Source organism: Amblyomma mixtum, chromosome 3 (assembly GCF_055824585.1).
Source record: "Amblyomma mixtum isolate Tamu chromosome 3, ASM5582458v1, whole genome shotgun sequence".
Taxonomy (NCBI): domain Eukaryota; kingdom Metazoa; phylum Arthropoda; class Arachnida; order Ixodida; family Ixodidae; genus Amblyomma; species Amblyomma mixtum.
Genome location: NC_143014.1, coordinates 169475279 through 169487128, shown reverse-complemented (window position 1 = coordinate 169487128; position 11850 = coordinate 169475279). Strand labels below are relative to the sequence as shown.

The window sequence follows — 11850 nt, the reverse complement described above, 5'->3', positions numbered from 1 at the left end:
TTCTCGTGTGGAGGTGGTAAAATCGTTTATTTGAGGTAGATGAGTTTACGACGTCCGGCGGGTGACGAAACAGGTGCATTCGTGCGACGTAAATGGCGCAAAGAATTTCGCTGCTCGATAATCCTCGTCGATAGCCCAGCGACGTGCTTCTCTGGCATCTGCTCGCCTGTTCCCGACGACCCCAATCGTTTAGAGCCCCTTGGAGCGTTTAGAGTCACTTTATAGTCCCTTGGAGTTTATTGAGCTTTGCGTGATTCTTTGCTCGTTTGCTCGTTTATTTTTGCGTCGCAGCTTTATAGCGCTTCGACGCGCGCGGTCGCTGCAGTGCTTGCGTTCACAACCTGCGATTCTCGAAGGTCCCGCGACGCGTCCGCACTCAGCGATACGGGAAAACAGACGTTCATTTCGAGGGCGACCTGTGCGACCGACGAGCAGTGGAGGTAAAAAACACACACACAAAAAAAGCTCGACGCAGCTGTGTGGACCTAAGTCCGGTGCTCGACAAATAGCGTTTCGTGTTAATGCGATATGTCTAGAGAACAAAAAATGCTTGCAAGCACTAATGACAGCTGTCCAGACGCGCTACGCGATCCTCGCCTTCCGAAGCCACCCGAGCGCCATGAAACAAGAATGGGCTCAGTACGAACGCGACTCGGCGCGCTCGTTCTTATTGCTTAGAACGCACGTTCGTCATATCAAGCACGCCACACCATAGCAATTCGCTTTGAGAAAAAAAAAAGATTTTTTCGCAGAGAACGCGTGACGCAAGCGCGGTCTTATTGCACCAATATCAGAGGCCACCACTTCTGCGACATGATGTCAGGTCGCAAAAGAGACGGGCGATCGACCTCCCCATGCGAAAATTTCCTTGTGGGATAACCGCACTGGCTTCCATTTTTTCGGCGAACAAAATTCAAGAGATGCATGTCGCCAGTATAAGACCACCCCATCCGCACCTTCCGAGAGCTGTGTGATCCGCCCTTGTACTGCGGGCCGCAGGGCCGATCCGTGCGTCATGAGGTGTATTCAGATCGCTGAAGCAGTCCGCAGCAGTTGTCTGTCCTACACCATGACACAGACACACAATACGCTCTATTTGCTCAGGGAGGCAGCGTTCATTACAGTCGGGGCCGCTGTCCGTACGGCGAACAGGTAGACTTTGAACGCCGCAAAACACTTCGATGCGTGCGATGCGTGCCCATATTTGGTACGGAGCCCGCCACGAGGCAAATAAATGTCCGCAGCCTCCAGAGTGACGTCTCATATGGCACTCTGACACGAAGTTAGCGCGGCAGGAAGCGTCGCGGAGGCGTGGCGCCCGGTTCGAGATACATGGACCGAAGAAGCGACTGCGCGCCGCTGCGCATCCCTCGGCGCGAAAGGAAATGCGATCAACAAGTGGCAAATAGAACTGAGCGAGGAGGTTTTTGAGAGCAGCGACGCTGATCCTTCTGCTAAAATCACGCAAGTGTTCATTTCGACGCCACTGTAACACGCGTGCATATGACAACGGAAGCAACAGTCAACGAAACCAAGGAGCATAGGGATTTTTTTAATTTGTGGGGATGGTAAATGGGAGATTAAGAGCGTAATGGCCTATTGCTTTGCTTATTATGCATCATCCTCCCTCCCTCACTGCAATTACGCCTACGGGCGCTGCAGGTGTTTTGAATAAATAAATAAATGAATAATAATTTTTTAAAGATGATTGATAAGAAAATAGAAGAAAAAACAACCACATGCCGCTGGTGGGGTCCGAACCCACGGCCTCCGAATTTCGCGTCCGGTGCTCTACCAACTGAGCTACGGCGACGACTGTCCAATCTGGCCGCCGTAGCAGCGATCTCGCGGACGTGCGTCACGTGCAAACTATATACAGGCTTTTCGGTTAATATTGTTGAGTATGTGTAAATCAGGGTAAGTGTTTGTCTGTAGCCTCCTCCCAAAAAGTCATTCCACTCGAGTACCACGAGTTCGCGACATTGCGATAACTATTATTCATGGACAGTTTGCTGGAGTGAGGACCTCGGTAGCTAAGCCAGTAACGGCTCCATAGGAACAGAGTCTTCACTTCCGGGTGGTTAAGTACACAAGTGAAGGGAAAAGAGGTGCTCGTTACGGCATACATGATGGAAGCCAACAGCCATCGAAACCAAGGAGCATAGGGGATGCCCTTTTTTTTAATTTGTAGTTTTTTCCGGTTGGCTGCTTGCCTGCAAAGGAGCCGGCAGAATCACTCGTATACCGCTGCAAATAGCACGGGCAGGACCAGCTGTGCCACAGAGAAGGAAGAGTTGTCTCCAGATACTGGAACAGCTTCATGAACCACTGGCGGAGGTCGCTGAGGTCTAGTTAAGTCTATTCATTTAAAATAAAATGCTAGCTTTTTCCTAAGCATCGAGCTTTTGTTTTATACATAAAAAACAAGCTTATTGCGAAATCATGAACCAGGAATCAGGCCAAAATAGCCATGCAAACCGCCCATCCATCCGTTTGCTTTGATGTCGTCACAAGGGTTGTCGTCATTCGCTGCAGGATGTATAAGCCAATTTCCCTTGAGGGGAAATTCGCTCAAGACCCATTTCAGTCAAATGATGCTGCAGAAGAAGGATAATACGGTAGGTATTTCCAGGAAGCCCACTAGTAATTTCTAAAATAGGGTTTTCTAGTAAATATAAACTTTTTGTGGCACACTAATACCCCTGTTGGCGAAACAAGATTTGAGGCGACTCATGTTGACTAGTAAAGTGATTAACGAAATTCTATTAGTCAACTTTGTGGCTATTACAGATAGGCTCCTAGTTACGATCAGATATTTGTAGCTCACCGTCAGTAATATCAGTATTAGTTTTTAGAATTTCACAAACGCGTTTACCTGCGTCACTAGGTCTCAACAAGTTTTGGCCATTTCTTGCGCAATTCAAAAACCGCGCGCCTGTGGTGCGCTCACAGCGACGTCCACCAAATCGCGGCAAAAGTCTGTGGCGCGTATGCCACTTGACCTTCTCTGCCCGCCTGCTCTACGGTGCGCACCGCCCCTCGCTGCTATATCGCTGCTCCAGCCGAGGCGGGACAGGTCTTATTCGTATTAGGTCCCGCCTCCCTGCTTCGTCAAATAAACCTCTCGAATTGACCAGGTTAACTGCGAAAACTGATTTAATTAAACACTTGATTACAACAAGAAAAAGATAGGTACAGTCCAGTTAAAGATACGACCGCAGCACAGAGAACAGAAGAACTGAGCTGGTCCGCCCTTGTACTTAGGGCAGTACGTCGTCCTAAGCGAGCATGCGGGAGGAAGTCCGTCTCCTATCGAGCTCCGACCTCCACTGCCGCCCGCTCAGAGTTCGCGGCCATCGCTGGGTTTTTTCTCAAGAAACAATTGTTAGTTCAGCGCTCCAACATTCCTAAAGGCACCGACCCACGGTTTCGGGGAATGCATGCACCGCAGACGGGGCTGGGATGCTGACGCGTCTGGGCCCCAGTCCGCAATGTTAGGAAATCCATTACCGCAGAGAAGCGCAAGTTTACGACCAATGGCTTGGAGATACAGTAAAGAAACTCGAACGCAGACACCTAACGGACGCGCGGGGTGTGGTTTGCCGAAGGCATCCGGAGCCCCGCGCACTAAATGATGCGCGAAGCACCGTCTACGGAGACACACGGTGCCTCCTATGTCAATGCCGGAGCAAGACCCGACAAAAGCAATATAGTACACCCATGCTCACTGCACGCGAAGTCTGAGCTCACCCGCAGAAACAAGCATATCAAAATACGGGTGGTGAACGTGCGGGCCGCATCGCCTAGTCTGGGCCCCGCTTCGTACGACAAACAAAAGAGAAACAATAGACAAAAGTTCCCCCCGAAGGCGCACGAAACAACCCCCCCTCCTGAAGACGCCCGGCGAAGCGGCTCGGGGCTGGAACTGTAAAAAAACACAAGCAAAAGAAACGCGTACAAGCCAGTGCGCATGGCGACCTTACATATTGTCACGTTGTAGTGACGGCAGTCCAGTCGTCAGGAAGACACAAGAAAGACTTGCAAACGAAGCTCTTTATTTGGGCTGACTTGCGCCCGCAAAAGAACTGGATCACTCGGTGGCGGCGTAAGCAACAAGCGTGCTCGTCAATCGTCGAACTACGAATGTCCGCCGCTCGCGGCATCGCTCAATTTAAAGCCGGCAAGGAAACTTCCAGATAACAGGTCAAGATCATCTACGGTAATCTGGAAAAACCTAGATGCAGCCTTTCATGGCTGCGAACAATCTAGATTAGTCTGGTCGCTTCTCGCGCCACGAACAAAAGTGATAACGACCCTTTCCTGCTGCCCTGAGCGTGAACGAACACACACTGCAATGATACGTGGCAATATGGCTATTACTAATGACCAGCTACAAATCTGTGATTGCAGCCAGGCGCCTCTCTGTAATAACTAAAAAGTTAACTATTAGGATTTACTTAATCACTGTACTAGATACCGCGATTGTTTAGTTTATTTTTTGGGGTGTCCGACAACACTGGAATTACTATACACCGCAAAAAAAAAAAAAACGCCTCTTCATCTAAAAAAAACTACTAAAAATAGTGCCGAGCTTCTCTGAAACACGTGGTACACTTTAAACTCGAATTACTCTATGCGGGAGTGCTTTGCCTATTAGGGGCAGCCCGTTATACTTAGTGCACGGGCCGGGACACTTTTTCTCTTATCTCTTTTCCTCAGTCCGGGTGTTGTGTTGCGTCTGCTCCGATAGCGGACCCAACGGGTAGCAAGAGCCGAGTCAGAAGTCAGGCTGCAGGCACTCGGACATCGCGGTTGACGCCGAAGCAGAGACGGGTCGAGGAAGAGAGAGACGTAACGTATATTTATTTAGATTGGAATCAAGGAGAATTCGGTACTGGAAATAAGCACTGCGGCTCTATTCAAAGGGGCCATTTGTCCCCACGTCCCTATTTGGGGAATTTAGTTCAGTTAAAAGCGTCCAATCATTGTAGTATAGGTCACGTGTACAGTCTTCGGGAACCGCCCACCAGGACGTCCCCGACACACTCTCGCCAGTTCCGGCAAAATGCTGTCCAGGCCGTTCCAGCAGCAGTGAAGACGAGCGCGGACGGAGACCCAAGTGGCGGCGAACGTCGGACACCTGAACTGCACAGCTCTCCGTGGGAACGGAATGCTGAAGCTACACTCGCGCACACGGTTCCGCACAGGGGAAGACGAGAAGTCTCTAGCGCGAGCATACAGGCGCCGTTGCTCGCTGTAAACAACCGCTGCCGCGTCCGCCGTGAATCACACAGAGCACCGGCTCCCACCGGCACCGCGAAGCCCGATACCACGCCGCTGTGACTCAGGTGGATGGCGGTGATGAACTTTCCCAGGCAGTGGACGGCCATCTCAACGCCGCTGTCTCGATGTACAGGAGAATTTGAAACGTAAGAGCTCCGTGTACCCGTGGGAGCAGCCGGGAGGAATTTTCCCAGACAAGGATGCCGATCTGAAAACCACTGTCTCGAAGATCGGAATATTTCGAAACGTAACACGGGGTATATTTCGATCACTAAACATACGGGACGCTCACTGCTTGGAATGGAGTCATATTCCCACCTCAAAGCATAGTAACGTGATGCAGTTAGAAATGGAAGGTGGCTTTTAAAAGCGGAATTGGAGGTCTTGAGCTTAGCAAATACAAGGGATTGAAACCTCGGTTAAAATCATCGTAGCTGCTAGATCTTCGCATGTTTTGAAGAGAAAATCTGTTTCCATTGCCAACCTTAAGTATTCCACATTTTTAGTCATGGAAATCTACCGACTAGGCCAGCGTATCCTGCCTCTATTAGAGTGTGCGCTAAAGGAGCATTTACTTTCTTTTTACTCCTTTATAAGGTAATTCGTGTTTAGATTGTATACAGGGCGTTTCACCTAAGACTTTACACAATATTTAAAAATAGGCCTTTTGAGTTAGAGGAGCGCTTTTTGTGGCGAAGCATTATCAGCGGTGCAGCATCAGCAATGGCAGGCTGATTAAATAATATTGAGTAGTAAGCTTTTTAACAATTTCTGTTAGGCTCTTTAATTATTGACAGATGTGTAGCCCACCGTGAGTAATATCCATACCAAGAGCGGCAAGTTCAGAGTAGCGGGGTATGTTCAATGGAGCGGCAAGTTCAGAGTAACGGGGTATGTATCTTTGATAATAACCCGTAAGCCCTAGAAACGCTCCTATTGCGGACTTGTTTTGTGGCTGCGGAAATTCAACCACTGCCTCGACTTTCAAATCATCCGGTCTCCTTCTGCCTTGCCCCACGACGTGCCCCAAATACCTCACTTCTGCTCGCGCCATTTGGCACTTTGCGGGCTTCACAGTTAGACCAGCGTTCATCAGACGGCCGAATATGTCTCGCAGGTGACAAAGGTGCTTTTCTCATGTAGCCGAAAATATAGCTATGTCATCCAAACAGGGGAGAGCGCAAGTCTCCGCGCCTTTCAACACTCGGTCCATGAGCCTGGATAAGCAAAATGGCGCATTCTTTCGACCGAAACTCAAGGCAAGAGGTCTAAAGGTGCCCGTAGGTGTTACAAAAGCGGCGTACTGGCTAGCTCGTTCGGTCATAGGTACCTGCCAGTAGCCCCTGACTAAATCCAGGGTAGGTACGTAGTTTGCCGAACTCACTTTCTCTACGCGCTCTTCTACATTCGGAACCGGGTAGATCTGCTCTTTGGTTATTGCATTTAACTTCCGATAATCTATGCAAGGACGAGGGTCTTTGCCCAGAACTTTCACAAGTATCATAGGAGACGCGTAGGCACTCTCGCACGGTTCGATAACTCCTAGCTCGAGCATGCGTTCCACCTCCTCCTTCAGTATTTCCTGCTGACGTGGAGCCATTCTGTAAGGCCGTAACTTGATCGGTACATCAGGCTTCAGCTCGATATCGTGAGCAACGAGCGCTGTCCGCCCTGGTCTCTCGGAGAAGAGACCGTCGTACTCGGAGATTAAACTGTGCAAGTCAGCCCGCTGCGTTTCGGTCAGGCCTTCAGCAGGCACTGATACTCTCAAGACCTCCTCAGCCCCAGTGCTTTGTTTAGAGCCTTTCAGCTGAGGAATCTCCGTGGTTAAGTTGAAGTTGAAGTTTATTTCCATTTCAGTCGTGTCGATTTCACCACTGCGGCAAAATCGGAGCCTCCGTGAAAAAGGAATGGCACGCCGTTTACCAGCCAGTGGAAAGGGGAAAAGACATCGCACACTCTAGTGTCGACTCCATCACTGTGGCAAGTTTGCTGCCTCCGTGGGAAAGGATCTGCACGCCGCTGCTGCCGCCGCCACCGCCAGTCCGCGCTGCATCTTTGCTTCTTGATTACTTATATCTGCTAGGAATTCTTCCCAGGTCTGTGCTCGCTGACGTCAACAGTGCGCAGATTTGGAATCTTGGTTTATTACAAGGTCGAGTCAGGTAAATTTTTTGATCGTCTGTAGGCTACTTTGGATGGATCTGGAAATATTAATTTCAGGCGTTCGCTTTCTCCTATGGTGTTATGTATAAGCCCACGAAGAATGCCGGTGCCGGTGATGCATTTAGCTGAAGCTAAATGCATCAGTATCAGATTAGTCTGCTTACCTATGTGAGGGGCGATGGATGATGTGCCCAAGAGTGCTCTTCGGACGAGTTGGTCCGCGCATGCAAACGTGTCTTAGAGTAGTAAGGCGGGGTACTCTTGTTGGATTCAGGCCTGTTTGAGGATCATGCAGCTCTGGTTAATATCAGATTCCTGACAACCGACTTGTTTGTAGCGGAGTGCTTTACTATAGGGAATGCCCATTTTACAGCTCTTTACATGGCTGCTATGGAAGTGAAGGTGGTGGTGTTGGTTGGTAAGTTTCTTATGGAGCGTTGTAACTAGTTGGTTATCACGTAGAAGCACTGTCACGTCCAGAAAGTTAATGCGTTCGGGTGAGTAAGTATGGGAAAAAGATACAAAGTTATGCTAGTCATTCAAAGCAGCGGTGAAAGAAAGCAGTTTGTGTTCGCCATGTTCCCGTATTAGAAATATGTCTTTTATGTAGCGCTTGTAATAAAAGAGTTTTGGGGAGCAACCAGACAAAAATTTGTTTTCTAATACACCAATGAATATATTTACGCAGTTTGAACCAACCTTAGTGCCCCTCGAAGTGCCATTGATTTAAACGTAATGTTCGTTATTAAGGCGAAAGTATGGCTCATAGCAACGAAAGCTGACGGTATCGGCGACTAGGAAAAGTGGTCCACAAAACCCCCAATCACCTCATCAGTGAAAAAAAAAATATGTGGCAGGGTTTTAACGAATAGTTAAACCGAGTAGACGTGCGAAAGAATGTGTTTAGCCTGGTTGGCTCACGGTTTTGCTTTGCTGGGTCGGCGGCACGTCTGGCGACGATATTATTTCGATAGTAGTGAAGGATGGTTTACTGGGACATGGGTAGCGCCGGCGAAGAAGACTCTTGCACAAGTAATCGATGAAGCAGCGGAGCGAGAGGCAGGGTCACAAGGAGCAATTCTCCAACAGGACGGTCAGCGGGGCGCATCAAGAGCTTCGTCGTCGCTGGCGTCGGCTCATAATCATCTTCATTCATGAAGACGAAGATGTGCAATGCACAGCGTGAGAGATGATGATGATGATGATATTACTTTTATTGGTGCAGGGAGGTACGATTGGACCGACTCTTAAGGGGCCGGCCCTTACAAACACTAGATGGGTCCTTAGTACGGGTCCCCAGTGGCGTCGGCCGCTTCCCGGGCGCGCTCAAAAAGGGCCTTTTGTGTCTGTAGGTGAGAGCAGCCGAGCAGGGTCGCCGCCCACTCCTCCCGTGTGCCTTTGGGAGTGCGTTGCAGTTTGACACGAAGCATGACCGGCTGCGGCGGTAGGGAAGTAACAAAGTAACTGTTCAACGCGCTTGATTGTTAATGGTTCTTGGAAAAAGCAGCGCACTAGCACAAACACGAGGGAAGAAGGAACGAGACACACTCGTTCCTCATGTCTCGTTCCTTCTTCCCTCGTGTTTGTGCTAGTGCGCTGCTTTTTCCCAGAATGCGGTAATAAGGGAGTAATTACTCATTGGCATCCACCCAAGCGCAGCCATACGGCTACAAAGGAAAGCTATACAGCTTTCTCAGAAACTTCGTAGTTAAAGAAAAATTCGTCCTGGTCCGGGGTTCGAACCCAGGACCACCGCTTCACCGGAGCAGTCTGTCTACCAACTGAGCTAACCGGGACGGCAAGCTCGTGGTAGGGCGAGAGCGAATTGATCAATAACTCGAAGAGGAAACAGTGTTGGTCAAATGTTTAGGGGAATCCCCCAAGGTGGAGTAAATTTTTATTAAGGAAGTAATTACTCATTGGCAGCCACCCAAGCGCAGCCATACGGCTACTTTGCTGCGCTTGGGTGGATGCCAATTAGTAATTACTCCCTTATTACAAATTTACTCTACCTTGGGGGATTCCCCCAAAACATTTGACTAGAATGTCGTACCAACTCGCCTACCAGTCTACATTATTGTGTTTATGGTTGTCTCTCACAACCAGTCCGAATTCAGTTCTCTGTGATACAGAGTTGCCCGCTGCCCCCGCTCCTGTTCGCATTATACTTGGAGCCACTGTGTCCAAGTGTTATAAACAGTGCGTACATTGCAGCAAGTAAATTAGTTAAAGCTGTACCGAGCATCATTGTGCCTTTTAAAGTGAGCAGAGTGGTGTTCTGAGCCAGTTGGTAAAGCATGTTTAAGGGAGGCGTAGTGCGACAAAAGACAGGGACGAGAGAGACACAAGACACAGGACCAGCGCTAACTTACAACTAGTTGTAAGTTAGCGCTGGTCCTGTGTCTTGTGTCTCTCTCGTCCCTGTCTTTTTTCGCGCTACGCCTCCCTTAAACGTGCCTTTTAAAGTTTCTGATCGTCCTTGTCTGTGGGGATTCATGCATGAATTTGTCTGTTCGTTTCCTACTTGTTCATTTTTCCTCTGAGTTCCTTTTTTCGGCGTCAAGGAAACGGTGGTAAAAAGACTTAATCTGCATGTTTTTTTCTCCGCCAATGTATCGCTCTGTGTATTTCGGTTTACTGGGACATGACGTACTCAAGAGAGTGCGCAAAATGCCCCTGTCACGATGTGCAAAAACATTTTTCTTTAAGCTGCACACTAAGACATTACCAGTTAAAATATGGCTAGAGAAAAAGGGTATTTTGGTCTTTGCGGTGAACACACGGTGAACTGCTGCCTTTGTGATGCTCCCGAAACGATTGAGCATTGTTTCATTAATTGTAAATATGCAACACTCTTCTGGGACATCATATAACGGGCATTGAAAAAAGACTTAATTTGACGCCGCATTCTGTACGATTTCCGATTTCTTACTGCACTACCCTTGGTAATGAACCCTTAGATATGTTATTTTTAATTGAATTACATAGCCTGTGGAGAACACGCATGATGGACCGACATTGTGAATCTGTTGTTTCTGCTAAAGACCATCACTGTAGAATGATTGTACACCTAAAAGAATTGGGTGCCCAGAACGAGTTTGAACCGGAGTGGCACTCACTCTTAGTGCTGTGTTGTTGATTGCCTTTTTTTCTAGTTCTTTGTTGCTTAGATGTGTCATGTTATGATGTATTAGCTATGTGTTCCGAATTGACTCTTTTCTCGTGCTTATGATGTATTAGCTATCTGCTCCGAATTGACTCTTTCCTCGTGCTTCATTGCTTATGTGTGCTGATGTGCCACTGTTTACTTAATATATGTAGCTCATGTACTATCGGGGACAGAAGGGATATACTCCACGCGGCGGGAGCCGGAGCAACGGAAAACTGCGGCATTTTGGTGAGCTAAAGCCTGAAACATTGAAACGAGCCAAGCGACATGCCTGCTGATGATAAAGGTGACGCATTGGCTGTCCCGAAACCAGATACCGCCTGTAGATGGCGTTGCAACGCAGTTTTCCGTTGTTCCGGCTCCCGCCGCGTGGAGTATAACACTTTTGTCCCCGATAGTACATAAAATATCGCATCATTCTAATAAACAACATGTCGAACAAAAAAGCGGCGGTAGTATAGTGCATTCGTGCAGTGGCTAGCGAAGCTGGCCTGTTCGCGCCGCCGCGGGGTCAAATCCATGTCGCGGAAGTATTTATTTTACTTATATGGTTTGGTCAAGGTCACCCTCAAGGTCAAACTTAACACATACTCGGTGAGCCGGTTTGACCTCGTGAAGTAGTGCTTTCGCACTAAAAAAATTCTCCCGAAGGAGCAGGGAACTGAACCTACGACCTTGAGATGTCTACGCAATTGCGCAACCCACAGGCCACAAAACCGCTTTTTTTCCTTCATGGTATTTATTCTACATGGCTTTGTACAGAAAGGATATATATACATGTATGTATTTACATATGTGGGTGTGTGCATACACACAAAAAGAAAACTATTTACAGGCCACAAAACCGCGTTGATTCTTGGCGAATATAGATGGACCTAGTGTATGCGTTTCCTAATCACTGTATGCTAATGAGTTGGGGTGCCATTAGAACGGAAGGAGTAATATAATTAAAAAAATTCCTTCAAAGCACGTAAGTAGTCTTAGGTACCATCCGTAATTTTTAATTCAAAATTGTTTAGCTCTGCGATTAACCGCAGTGAAGTATCAAGGGTGACGCCAATGTGAAGTTTGTTGACGTATTAATCCGCACAGGTTTGTTTTACACAGGGTGTCGAACCGGAACCGAACCTGAACCCGGAACTGGAACCGAACCCGAATTTTCACCCGGAACCGGAGCCGAACCGAACCCATATTTTTTCGCCATCTTGGAACTGAACCCGAACCGGAACGAT

General features: G+C 48.4%; 1 non-coding gene across 1 annotated transcript; it reads right to left on the bottom strand.

The window, feature by feature from the left end:
* Positions 1-1740: 1740 nt before the first annotated feature.
* On the bottom strand, positions 1741-1813 carry TRNAS-CGA (transfer RNA serine (anticodon CGA)). The gene has a single exon. It is a non-coding gene; the product is annotated as a tRNA-Ser (tRNA).
* Between the last annotated feature and the right edge of the window lie 10037 nt (positions 1814-11850).